The sequence below is a fragment of the Triturus cristatus genome, chromosome 2_2 (assembly GCF_964204655.1).
Source record: "Triturus cristatus chromosome 2_2, aTriCri1.1, whole genome shotgun sequence".
Taxonomy (NCBI): Eukaryota; Metazoa; Chordata; class Amphibia; order Caudata; family Salamandridae; genus Triturus; species Triturus cristatus.
This window is the reverse complement of record NC_140582.1, coordinates 458,909,542-458,922,834: the sequence shown is the minus strand read 5'-3', so window position 1 is coordinate 458,922,834 and position 13,293 is coordinate 458,909,542.

The following is a 13,293-nucleotide window of genomic DNA, read 5'->3' as shown; positions in this document are numbered from 1 at the left end:
CAAGAGCCGATCAAAGAGAACAATAAATCATGATGAGGTGGATCAAACTGATACTGCATTGCAGCAGTATGTTGACATTAATTTGGGACTGTTCTTCTTTGTTGGTGCGGCCTTTAACAGCAGAAAGATAAGACGCTTGACACGTGTTGTAGAGGCTGTAACCAATCAGACAGCCATGGCACTTGGAAATATCACAGAACTACAAATTGCAAAGATTGTGGCGCTCCAAAACAGGATTCCTCGACGTGGTTCTGGCCGACTGTTGTGGAGCATGCCGCATCATCAGAAGTAGTTGCTGTGTCTACTTCCCTGGCCACGCTCCTTCAGTTTTTGAAGCGATTTCTAAGCTGCACAAAATAGCCACTGAAATCAGGATTCAGGGACGTGGGCTTTGACTGGATGGATAAGGACTATGTTTACTGCTTGGGGCTGGAAGTTATTGTCAGCTCTATGTATATTTGTTGTGATATTTTTTTCCTTCTGCTTATGTATCCAATGTGGGTCAATGCTCTGTTCCATTTGTGCTTCCACCTGTACCTCATGTATACCAGCTAAACGAAATGTCATAAATGTAAATGCTTGCTTGGCAATGGACCAGGAAATTACTGAATTAATGCAGATAGATGTGCACGATGTTTTCCGTACTCCCTCGAAAGTGTAGGAGGATGCCTTCAGCATATGCTAAAAGGGCCGTCTGTGGAAATCGAAAATAATGGCTGTTAGCATGAGCTGAAGCCATCTTGGTTGTGGCGTCCATTTTGTTAGCCATGTGATTCTTCTGTCTTCACTGTTGCTTGCCTTTCTATTCTGCTTGAGTCATCAGCTTTAGTTAACTCCTTCTATTCTAAGCTCAAGCAATGTATGAGCTCAGAGAGGCCTGTAGCTGCTAGAATGCACCTGTTTGAAAATGTAACTGTCCATCATGTCTTACTGATGTAAGCAGTTCTGTTTCCCCTCCCACTTCACTGACTAAGTGATATACATCTGCCCATGTTTGTCGATAACTATTTCTGTGAAGAACTGTACCTTCTATTTGAGTCTCCATGCTTACTCCGCAACAAACACAGTATACAAGACCCATGGTCTGTGTATTCAAGTCACTACCTCCTGGAACACTTGAGGGTGTTGTATGGACGTGGTCTCACTCATGAGTGAATAAACTTATTATTTTTGAATTCCAGCATCAGTACCAATCTCTTCTTTGTTTGTTTGTTTAAGGACCCGTGGATAGAGAAGGGTGAACCCCTGCACCGGTGGGCCCCTAAAAAGGCTCATTTCCACAATGGCAGCGTTGTGATTGGTGCGGACAGCGCCCAGCCGGGCACCTGTAGGGAGTTAATTTTCTCTATGTAGGCTGCATACAGCCTACAAAGAGAAAATGTAGAATTCGCATGACTGGTTTGGTCAGCCCCAGAGGGCCGACCAAATAGTCAGGGCCCACAACAGTGGGCAAACCACTCCTCCCCGACTCGCCCGCCCCCAACCAGGCATACCCTCCCGCCCGCCCCCAACCAGGGATACCCTGCCTTCTGTTTTCATCCTAGCACGAGAAGCAGAAACATAAAATGCCATTTAAAATACCATTTTATGTTTCTGCTTCTCATACTGCGAGAAAGCAGTGGGGCGACGCTCCTCCGCCCTAATGGAGGAACCGCCCCTATGCAATCGTACCTAACACTGGCTCTCTGAAGCCCCCGCACTACCTGTACATGGATATCCCACTGAGATGGGGTTATCACGCAACTTCTCCCCTCCGGCCTCAACGGCAATGAGGTGACTGCAGTTGCTGCCTGCTGTGCCTAATGTGAGAACCCAACTATTGGTGACACTTGACATCGTCTCACTATACACAATTATCTCTCAACATCCAGCACTGGACTCCATGACAAGGTCACTTGATAAAAGACCTCAACCAACCAACATCCCCACACAATTCATAGTGGAACTTTTAGAGATGGCCATGATGAAGAATTTCTTTGTCTTTCAGAATGAATTCTTCATACAAAGCAAAGGTGTAGCTATGGGGGCAGCATTTGCCCCAGATCTAGCGATCCTCTTTATGGACGAATTTGAGGAGAACCATATAACCCATTTAGGAACCACATCTCAGAATGGCGAAGGTATATTGACGACATCCTCCTCATCTGGACGGGTGATGAAAATGAACTATCCAATTTCCTCACCTGGCTGAACGCCAGGCCTGAAGACATTAAATTTACCATGCAATGGGACAGGCAGACCATCGACTTTTTAGATATAAGCATCAAAGTTATTGGCGACCACCTCTATACTACTCTCTGCAGAAAGAAGGCAGAACGGAACACATTACTGAGGTATACGAGTCATCATAACCGAGGACTACGAGATAATCTGCCATTCGGCCAGTTCCTCTGGATCCGGAGAAACTGCTCTTTCAAAGAAGACTTTTTCAAAGAATCGGATGATTTGATCACCCGTCTCGTGGAGAGAGGATATCCAAGACGACTGGTTAACAGAGCTAGAAAGAGAGCCTGGTACAATAACAGAGAGACTCTACTGACACCCAAATAAGGTCCTGAGGTCCCTAACAGAATGATATGTGTAACTACCTACTGCACCAAGAGCAATGACATCAGAAAGATAATAAATGGACACTGGGGACTGATTTCTGAAGACATCGAAATCAAAGATCCCCCCATGCATGCCTTCAAGAAAGCCAAGAATATTAGAGAGCAAGTAGTCTGCTCACTACTAGACATGCCACCCAGTCCAACTATTCAGACCAAGTGGAACCTACCTGAAATTGTGGGACATTACAAATGTACCAAATGTAAGGCTTGTTCAATGTGCATTGAAACCAAAACGTTTAAATACAGACACCACAGTTTTGATCTGAAAGTGCACACGAACTGCAATACATCGAATGTAATTTACGTAATACAGTGCCCCTGCGACCAATTATACATTGGACAAACAAGACAGAAAATAAAGACACGCATTCTACAACATTGTAGCAGGATTAGATGCAAGACAGGGGGGGCTCCCCTTGTAGAACATTTCTGTGATCATACACACACGCCCGAATCCATCAGATGGAATGTACTGGAAAAGGTCTCCCTTGGTCAACGAGGCGGAGACATACAACCCATCCTCAATGTCAGAGAATGTAAGTAAATGCACTTACTAGACACAGTCACCAATGGACTCAATGAACAAGATGGCTCGAACGCCCAGTTGGCAGGAGTACAAACAGAGTAATTTGTGTCACCTCTATCACTAAATCCAGTGACCAGCTCACAGATATACTCTCAGGCATCCGTAAAGTGGGAAACCCAAGCACATATTGCGTTTAGACACTCACTTATCAATAGGGACGTTACTCTAAGGCACTTTTGACCATTGATCAACCATGTCACGATCAACCGAATGTCTAAATATTACACAATTGGCATGGAGCGAATATTCTTTAATGTTAATATGTGAATGAGGGTTCATTATGCAATGTATTTTTTCAATCGCTGACCAACAATGCTTAATGTCACACAACTACCATGGAGTGAATATTCACCAATGTGTAAATATGATTGTGGGTTAAATATGCAATCAATAGACTCTTTATAGACCAGTACGTATGAATTACTGCATCACGATATTGAATAACAGAGGTGTCTTCTATTTGCGTTGACAATGTATGTTGTAATACTTAGATCACCAGTAATCAAGCATTTGAGACGCTTTGTATCAAATGAAAAGGTCTTAATCTACGGATCACGCTGCGTGCCTTTACGTATCTGAACCCACAACTAGATTTCAATTACTACATTTCTCAACGTTTCGATTTAATCTGTTTACACCAGCTCCGCATATAGGGTTAAACAATATTCGCGGTAGACAGAGCTCCGCCCCTCCTCCTCTCTGATAGGCCGCTACCTTGACGAGCCCCCAGGGAACCATCGAGCAGCTGCACCACGCAATGCACGCACGCCAGCCACTCGGGTATTTTTAACATGAGCACCGACCGCTCTGGCTCATTCGTGAGCGTTACAGCCAGCAGAAGGAGGTAAGCCGCGCCTACTAGCGATCAGAACACCACCACCATCGTAGCCCGCATGGACGTCCCTTAGCGCGCATTAATGCACAATTCGTATTTGACCCATTCACATTCTCACTGCCTGAAACGTTTAGCCCGCATGGATATTTAGCGCACCTTTCACTTTTGTAATGCCGGCAATGACCATATGGTAACCAATATCACAGCCCGTACGGGTTTCCCAACGTGACATTTTGTTCACTTTTGTAATGTCAAACCATTCCTTACCGATTTTCCCTTTTTTCACTCCTAAGATCGAGCAGTCCGCTAATCTTGTTACCGCGTCACAGTCATTACTCATTAGCGATTACGCACATACTGCGTCCCCTTTTTTGAATGTATGTCATTGCATCAACCACTGCCCATGCTGTTTCCATCTTATTTTTGAGACAGCGCGCATTCTAGCACAGTGATTCGACTTGATTTTATCTATTTACCACCAATGGACTCTGTCTCCTTCCACCATTAGATCCTGATATTGACTAAACCTTTGCTGTGGGAGATTCACTACCCCACTAGCCATCTCTGTCCAAATATCCTGGAGCTACTCGAGAGCCCACGAGGGAACGAACGTTGACCGTCCTTCCCCACACTAGTAGGTGAAAGTCTCTTCACCTTTATTAGCATTCACCTCTTTTTAACATATTGCCACTACACTGACCCCACTCATTTAAATTATCTCTAGGTGCTCTTCCTAGCCTGATCCTGACGAAGACTAGGGGTCAAAACGTAGATAGTCTACCGCCTCTCTGCAAGCTCAAAGAACAGAATAATTGAAACAATTTGTATTTTTGAGCTATGTTTAAACATGGGAACAACTGACCTATGTTAGGCCAGAAAGGTCCAGTTCTTTGTAACTACAAATGTATATATGTCACTATACCTTTACCCTGTCCCTCACTCACCGATTCACTACCATTGACCCTACCCTTCCTCCTCTTCACGATAAGAGCACTGTAAATACTAAATACACTACCATTATGTGGAGCAACTCTAATGCCAATCATTAATGCTTTGATGTTATATTGCATTTAATGCCTGCATACTTGATGGAATTAAATTCCATTTTTTGAATCATATTGAATTTGTAAGCGGTGAATGTTTCTTTCCAGCATATGTGTCTTACAAATAATACTACCACGACCAACTTCATAACATATTGTATTACTGACCCATGGTCGGGTAGGTTTTATGGGCTAACCCCGTTAAAACTCAACACATAGGTGGCGATTCCGATCCGGTAAAAATATTTCCCGTACGACTCGTATCCGTATTTTTTTACGTACGAGTCGTACAAGTCCCGTACAAATGGCGAAGTACGATTCGTACTGTCAAATTACATACAAATTGCCTCGGGAAAAGTCTACGAGACGTCCCCGGCCAGATTTACATACGAGTCGTAAAACTGAAGTCCGTGCGCACAAGTCCGATCCGTACCGGCGTTCCGAATCCCCAAGCGTATGGAAAATGTCCCGTACGGAGCGAACTTTGTATGACCACTGCCCGGTACACTTGGGCCCGGGGTACGAGTCGTACGGACCCCCCACCCCACCCGTGCATGTACGCGCCGTACCCCAGCACCCGCGTATATGTACGCGCCGGACCCCCCCACCTCAGCACCCGCGCCTGTACGCGCCGTACCCCAGCACCCGTGTATGTACGGGTCGTACCCCCCACCCCAGCACCCGCACCTGTACGTGCCGTACCCCCCACCCCAGCACCCGTGTTTGTACGCGCCGTACCCCCCCACCCCAGCACCCACGCATGTACGCGCCGTACCCCCATCCCAGCACCCGCGCATGTACGCGCCGTACCCCAGCACCTGCGTATGGTCGCGCCGTACCCCCCCACCCCAGCACACGCTTATGTAAGCGCCGTACCCCCCACCCCAGCCCCGTACTCGGACGCACCGTACCCCAACACCGTAACCCAGCATCCCCCCATGTACGCGCAGTACCCCAGCACACGCGTATGTAAGCGCTGTACCCCCACCACAGCACCCGCGTATGTACGCCCTGTACCCCCCACACCAGCCCCGTACTTGGACACACTGTACCCCAACGCCATACCCCAGCATCGCGTATGTACGAGTCGTACAACACCATTGCACATGTGAACACTGTACAACAACATAGCCATGGACGCACCTTACCTACGCGAAAAAGACTCGTACTGAACCAGGACACTGTAAAACAGCACAAGGACCGTCAATTCGACTCGCACAACGCCACAAAACACGTCTACAGGACAAAAAACAACTAAAAGACTGACCTGGCACATCCAAACAGTCAAACAGAGGCCCAAAATCACAACCACCTCTTATAACACATCCACCAAAAGTTCAAACACAGCCACACCCACAAATGGACCAATAAAAAGGGCCCACAAACACAAACCATGAGCCAACAGACTCACTGCTGACAGACATCACACACAAACAACTGCACCCATACACCTTAACTCACACACCTTCACACAACCTCCTTCACACAGACCCCCTCTACACATAAACACACCTACACATTCACACCCACACACCCACAACCATCCACACCCACACCCCACACCATGCCCACAGACAAGAATCCAAAGTTCACAATGGAGCTGGACATCCTTGTCAACTAAATCATCAGTGTCGAGCCACAGCTGTTTGGGACATTGGTCAGACAGATCAGCATATCCCAAAAAACTAGCCTGTGGCAGAGGATCGTCGATCGGGTGAATGCTGTTGCGCCCATCAGAAGGACCAGGAATGAATGTCAAGCCAGGTGGTACGATCTGCGCAGGGCAGTCAAGCGCAAAATGAACGAGGAATACGCCCAGAGTAACATCACAGGAGGTGGGCTGCCCCGCAGACCGGTACATTACCATCCCTGGGAGGAGAAGGTGATGGCCCTGCTTCCGCCGGTGGGAGTACACAGAGTCGAAGGAGTCCGAGAGCCTGGTGAGTACACAAACAACTCACGTAACATGGGGGGAATGGCATCCACACCCCAACTACAACAAATGCACTCACCTACCCCCAAGCCCTCACCTGACACAACCACACTCTAAACAACGCTCAGGCCACTAACATGAGTATGCCCAATTTACAAAGCAAGGCCATGCCATGTCCCAGCCTACACAAACCACAAACCCAAGACAGGATGTCCGGGATGCTGGGAGGGTGGGGATCACTAAACATATTGTACAACTCAGAAACAGACACCATTGCCCTCAGCCCTTATGGCCCAGGTACATACACATGCACCATGCGCAATGCACAGGGACTGGCATAGTACTGACAAGGTAACTGACACTTGGCCCTGCTGTAGGCAGCACAAGGCACTCCTGTGGCAACTTCAAACTCGAACACAAACACAACAAGCTCAGAAATCTAGGGCAGGAACTCACACACACTTACATGGCAGCATGCGCCATGGTGGGACAGATACATAACCTGGGAGACCCACTGCCAAATCACACCACACCCACCAGCAGGCACCGTCACTCAATCAACAATCGATCAGGGTACTTGTAAGGCGCGCTACTTACCTGTGAGGGTCCCAAGGCACTGTGAGGGGGCGGGTTCCACCAATGCTCAAAGAGCCAGGTCTCGAGGAGTCTCCTGAAGGCAAGTAGGTCTTGGGTCAGTCGTAGGTGGGTTGAGAGGGTGTTCAAGCTCCTGGCGGCGAGGTAGGAGAAGGATCTGCTGCAGGCGGGCATACGTTGGATGCGGGGGACAGCTGCGAGGACGAGGATGCCGGAGCGAAGCTTGCGGGTGGGGGTGTAGAAGCTGAGTCTGATGTGCAGGTAGGCTTGTCCATGGGTGTGGAGTGCCTTGTGTGCGTGTCTGAGGAGCCTACAGGTGATCCTCTTGTCGATGTGGACCCAGTGCAGGTCTCTCAGGAGGGGGGTGATGTGGCTGTGGCGGGGGGCGTTGACGATCACTTGTGCCGAGGTGTTGCAGAAGCGTAGTATCCGCCGTTGGTGTGTGGATGGGAGTCCTGCATAGAGTGCAGTGGAGTAGTCCAGTCAGCTGCTGACGAGGGCCTGTGTCACTGTTCTACTTGTTTAAGTCGGGATCCACCAGTAGATCCGGCGGAGCGTGCGTAGGGTGTCGTAGCAGGAGGAGGAGATGCCGTTGACCTGCTTGGACATGGAGAGGGAGGATGCGAGGATCAATCCTAGGTTGCGTGCGTGTTTGGTGGGTGTCGGTGATGTCCCCAGAGCGATTGGCCACCAGGAGTCGTCCCAGGCTGAGGGTGTGGTTCCCAGGATGAGGACCTCCGTCTTGTCCGAGTTCAGTGTCAGATGGCCACTCCGCATCCAGTCGTCTATGGCCCTCAGACCCTCGTGGATGTGTGTCTTGGCGGTGTGAGGCTCCTTCGTGAGGGAGAGGATGCGCTGGGTGTCGTCGGCATAGGAGATGTCTTAGAGGTTGTTGTGGCGGGCCACTTGTGTGAGGGGGGACACAACAAGATCAAGCCTCAGCCAAAAAAGCATCCAAGGCCAAATGCGACATGTCAAAGACCCTGGATAACCTTTCAATCAGTCCCCTGCAACATACCCATCCACAAGTGAACATTGATGTGAATGCTAGGCACATACAACTACCTGGAGGAACTGTGGCAACCTGAACATGTATGAAACATGGATGTCGCATGAAACAGCATTAACATTGTCTCTCTCTCACACACAGGGCAACGTCATGGATCTCCCCCCAACACTGGGGGAGAACAATCACAGGCCCAGGCTCGGCAGGAAGATGATCCCACCGGCAGCGACGACTCTCAGCACTCTGTGGATGACCCCAACCAACCTGGACCCTCTGGTGCCCCAGCCCCTGCAGCACCTGAGTCAGGTACATCTGTGCCAACCACCACCCGCTGTCATGCCCCGTGATTCGGATCGACAGACGATCCAGTATATAAGGATCCTAGGCGCGTACGAACGCGCTTAGCGTTCTAGCTTGGAGTCATGTTTCCGTCCTTGTTCCGTGTGCCTGACTTCCGGCGGGAGACTTCCTGTTTCCGGAGTCGCGTTACTTGGGTTTTGAGCCTTCGCGGGTTCAGCCCGTGTGTTCGGTGTTTTGTGAAGACGCCTAATTGATTGTAGTAGCGAGCCCTTCAACTCTCTTGCGGCTCGCTTTGCTTTGGTCGTATTTGACTTTCGCCACGTGTGGCGGCATCGAGTGTGAGTGCAAGTTATATCCCTTCCCCGGTGCGGCTCCTTAGTAGTTGCGCTCACTCCTGGGTGGCGGTGTTATGTATGTATGTCTCATTATTTTTTCCCGATTGCTTGGTCCTCCCCATTCCCTTCATCCCCTTATTCCTCAAGTCCCCTCTCAGTAATTAAGGGTTTCGGAGTTCACCTTACGAACTCGTTATATCTCACGAGACCCGGATATTCCGTTCCCTTTCACTGCTGGATTGTCGCGCCCCGTTAGCGCCTGGCTCACAGCTGGGGCCACATACCATTCACTCCCACACCGTCCCAGTTCAGCAATAATCATACTCCTTTGCAGTGGTGCTAGTCTCCACCGAGACAGAAGACTTTAGTAGCCCGAAGGGGACGCTAGCGTGGACCACGATACAGGGGCCGGTGTACTTCTGAAGCACGGTAACAGCGCTGTGCGCTACACCTTTCTTTTACTTATGGACACATTGCATGGTGGGTGGACGTAATTGTTATTGTTCTGTTTTCCCCCCAGTTCTCAACCTACGCCTGAATAGATTCTCGTTGTTACCTGTCATTTGGAAATACAAAGAAGGGGATGTAAGTTACCATTAGTGAGTAATAGAACTATAAGAGATTGTCCGGAGAATTGATGTTACAGGAAAGAATATTCCCTGAATTGTTTACTTTATGTGGTGTAGGAATTCTTGGCCTGCTTGTTCTACGCCTGACCTTTCCTGAGTCTCATCCTTTCCCAGTAGAGGTGACACCCATCTTACAAGAAGTAAGACCCCAGCGGTAGGTGGGCTTGGTAATATCTATGGTTTTCAGTGAATGGGGTGATGATTAAAAGTGATTAGGCCTTTCTATTGCAGCGCCCAGAGAAGAGCTACATCCTCGGTTCCACCACTGCCAAACCACTGAAGTCACACCACCTTCCCTTGTTTTGTTACCCTGTTTTCCCCTGGCGTGTCATCCGGTTCTCTAGTGTTTGATAGAGACGGAAGGCCGCAGGGGAGGACGGAGACTTACTCTTCAGATTCCTGACGCTTCTAAAGAAAATTCTGAGAACCCTTACAGAACGCTAAGCCTAACAGTGTGTTCTGCCCGAGCGTTATGGAATTGGGAACAGTAACGTTGGCAGATGTAGCCAACATGATAGGCAATTTGCAGGTCGAAACCCAGGCCTTGGCCGCCCGAGTCGATGCCCTGCAGGGTCAACAGGGAGTGGTTTCTTCGGGAGAGAGAAGCACAGTCCAACAACCGGTTATCCAAGTTACTACCCCCCAGTCTATTCCCCTAGCTCCGCCGGAGCGTTTTGCGGGAGACGCGGCTAGATGCGCCGCTTTCCTTAGTCAATGCCAGTTGCACTTTTCGTGCAAGGCGAACTGTTTTCCCTCGGATCAATCCAGGGTAGCATTCGCCATATCCTATTTAAGTGGGTCCGCAGCTGATTGGGCTATACCCTTGGTAGATAAAGACGACCCTTTACTGTACAATTACGGAGCTTTTAGGAGGGAATTTCGTAAGCTGTTTGATAGGCACATGTACACCCATGCAGCTGATACCGAGCTGTTAGCCTTGAAGCAAGGCAGTCACGATTTGGTACAGTATATCACTTCGTTTCGGAGACTAGTGGTAGAAGCCAACTGGCCAGAAGAGAAGCGTAGCACCCTCTTTTACAGGGGTTTACGGGATGACTTAAAGGATGCATTATCACAAATAGTCGACTTACCCGACTCCTGTTCTGATCTTATTGATTTAGTAGTCCAAATAGACCACAGGCTACGAGAGCGGAAGCAAGAAAGGGGAAAAGGGGAGCCCCGATATGTATTTTCCAAGGAGAAAAAGAGTGATCTACCGAAGGTTGTGGACGAGAGTGAGCCTATGCAGATAGGAATGGTGCGGGGCCCTTTGACGCCCGAAGAAAGGCAAAGAAGGCGAGCCGAGAAACTCTGCATGTATTGCGGTAAAGCCGGTCATTTCGTGAGAGCCTGCCCGGTCAAGCCCAGTCCTGTAAACCGTCAGGGAAACTAGAGAGTCCGGGGTCTTCCGAGACCAGGCTCCCGGGCAGTTCAGGATGTACGGTCTCCCCCGCCGATCAAGACATGTCTTCCACCTCACATTTTTATGTCACCGCTTATATCGCACTTGAGCAGCTTGGTCTGCACGTAAGGATCATGATTGATTCTGGGGCTTCAGGGAATTATATGGATGTCGATTGGGCTAAGACTAATCTAATACCATGTAAAAAGAAAGACGTCATCAATAGGGTCACCACTATTGATGGCAGGCCTCTTATCTCAGGGCCGGTGACCCATCAAACAGAGCAGCTACACATGAGTATTGAACCTCAACACCAGGAAGACCTGTCCTTTGATCTGATTCATTCCCCACATATTCCCGTTTTATTAGGAATCCCGTGGTTAAAGCTCCACAACCCTATCATAGATTGGGAGAACTCCACTTTGGAGTTTCGACCTTCCCAAAGGCAAAAGGTTGTGATAGCAAGCACTCTGGGGAACAGAGCTTCTAATACCTTAGAACAGTCGCCTGAGTTACCTACCTGTTATGACGATCTAAAAGCAGTATTCGACCCCCGAGAGGCAGAAACCCTACCCCCCTGCCGTATAGATCTGGAGGCTGGAGCTAGAATACCTTGCAGTCGAGTCTACTCTCTAACGGAAAAAGAAAACGTGTATCTAAGACAATACCTTGATGACATGCTGGAAAAGGGGTTCATCAGACCCTTGCGTTCTCCCGCCTCTTCTTCATTGTTTTTCATTCCCAAGCGGGAGGGAGGTTTGAGATGCTGCATAGATTACCGAAGGCTAAATCAAGTCACCATTAAGAATCGTTATCCGTTGCCCCTCATCGCCTCTCTCCTTGACAAGGTACGGGGCGCACAGTACTTCACGAAACTAGACCTACGTGGAGCCTACCATCTTGTGCGAGTCAAGGAGGGAGATGAGTGGAAGACAGCATTTTGTACCAAATACGGGTTATATGAGTATCTAGTCATGCCCTTTGGGCTCTGTAATGCTCCTGCAGCATTTCAGTTTTTCATCAATGAAGTGCTGAGAGACATGCTAGAGGACTATGTGATAGCCTATATTGACGATCTGCTAATTTTTTCTGTCTCCTTGTCTGATCACGTGTTGCATGTGCTCAAGGTATTAGAACGCCTACATGACAATAGATTGTACTGCAAACTGGAGAAGTGCACTTTCCACACTCAAGAGGTGCCCTTTCTAGGCTTTGTTGTATCTCCATGGGGTCTGGCAATGGATCCCGGTAAGGTGAAGGCTGTCCTTTCTTGGCCAGCACCCAATACAGTCAAAGAGTTGCAGAGTTTTTTGGGCTTTGCCAATTTTTACAGGCGGTTCATAAAAAATTTTTCGGATTTGGCATCGCCGCTTACGGCCCTCTTAAAGAAAGGAGTCATATATACATGGTCTAGAGAAGCTGAGAATGCATTCCAACAGTTGCGTCTTGCCTTCACCCGAGCTCCTGTTCTTCACCACCCAGATCCTGCCTTGCCTTTTGTTGTGGAAGTCGATGCTTCGCAAGTGGCTGTGGGGGGGGGTTCTCAGCCAAACAGACCCTGTTAGCGGCCTGAATCACCCTGTGGCCTATTTTTCACACAAGTTCACCCCGGCAGAATACAATTACGCGGTAGGCGAAAAAGAGCTTCTTGCTATAAAAAAGGCCTTTGAGGAGTGGCGTCAGTATTTATTGGGGGCCAGGCATCAAACAACAGTCCTAACAGATCACCGCAACCTCCAATATTTGAAGTCCGCCAAGGCATTGTCCATGCGACAGATACGTTGGTCGCAATTCTTTTGCGAATACGATTTCTGTATCCACTACCGCCCAGGACGGAAGAACGGGAAGGCTGATATTTTGTCCCGCTTAGGTTTTGATCATCCTGAAGTACCCCTGGAGTCCCCGACCATTGTTCCCAGAGAGGCCATCCTAGGGGGGGTACTCACTGAGGAAATGTTTCTCACTCTGGTTCGACAGAGCCAGGTATCATCGGAAATGGGGGGAATAGTGGGATCACATGC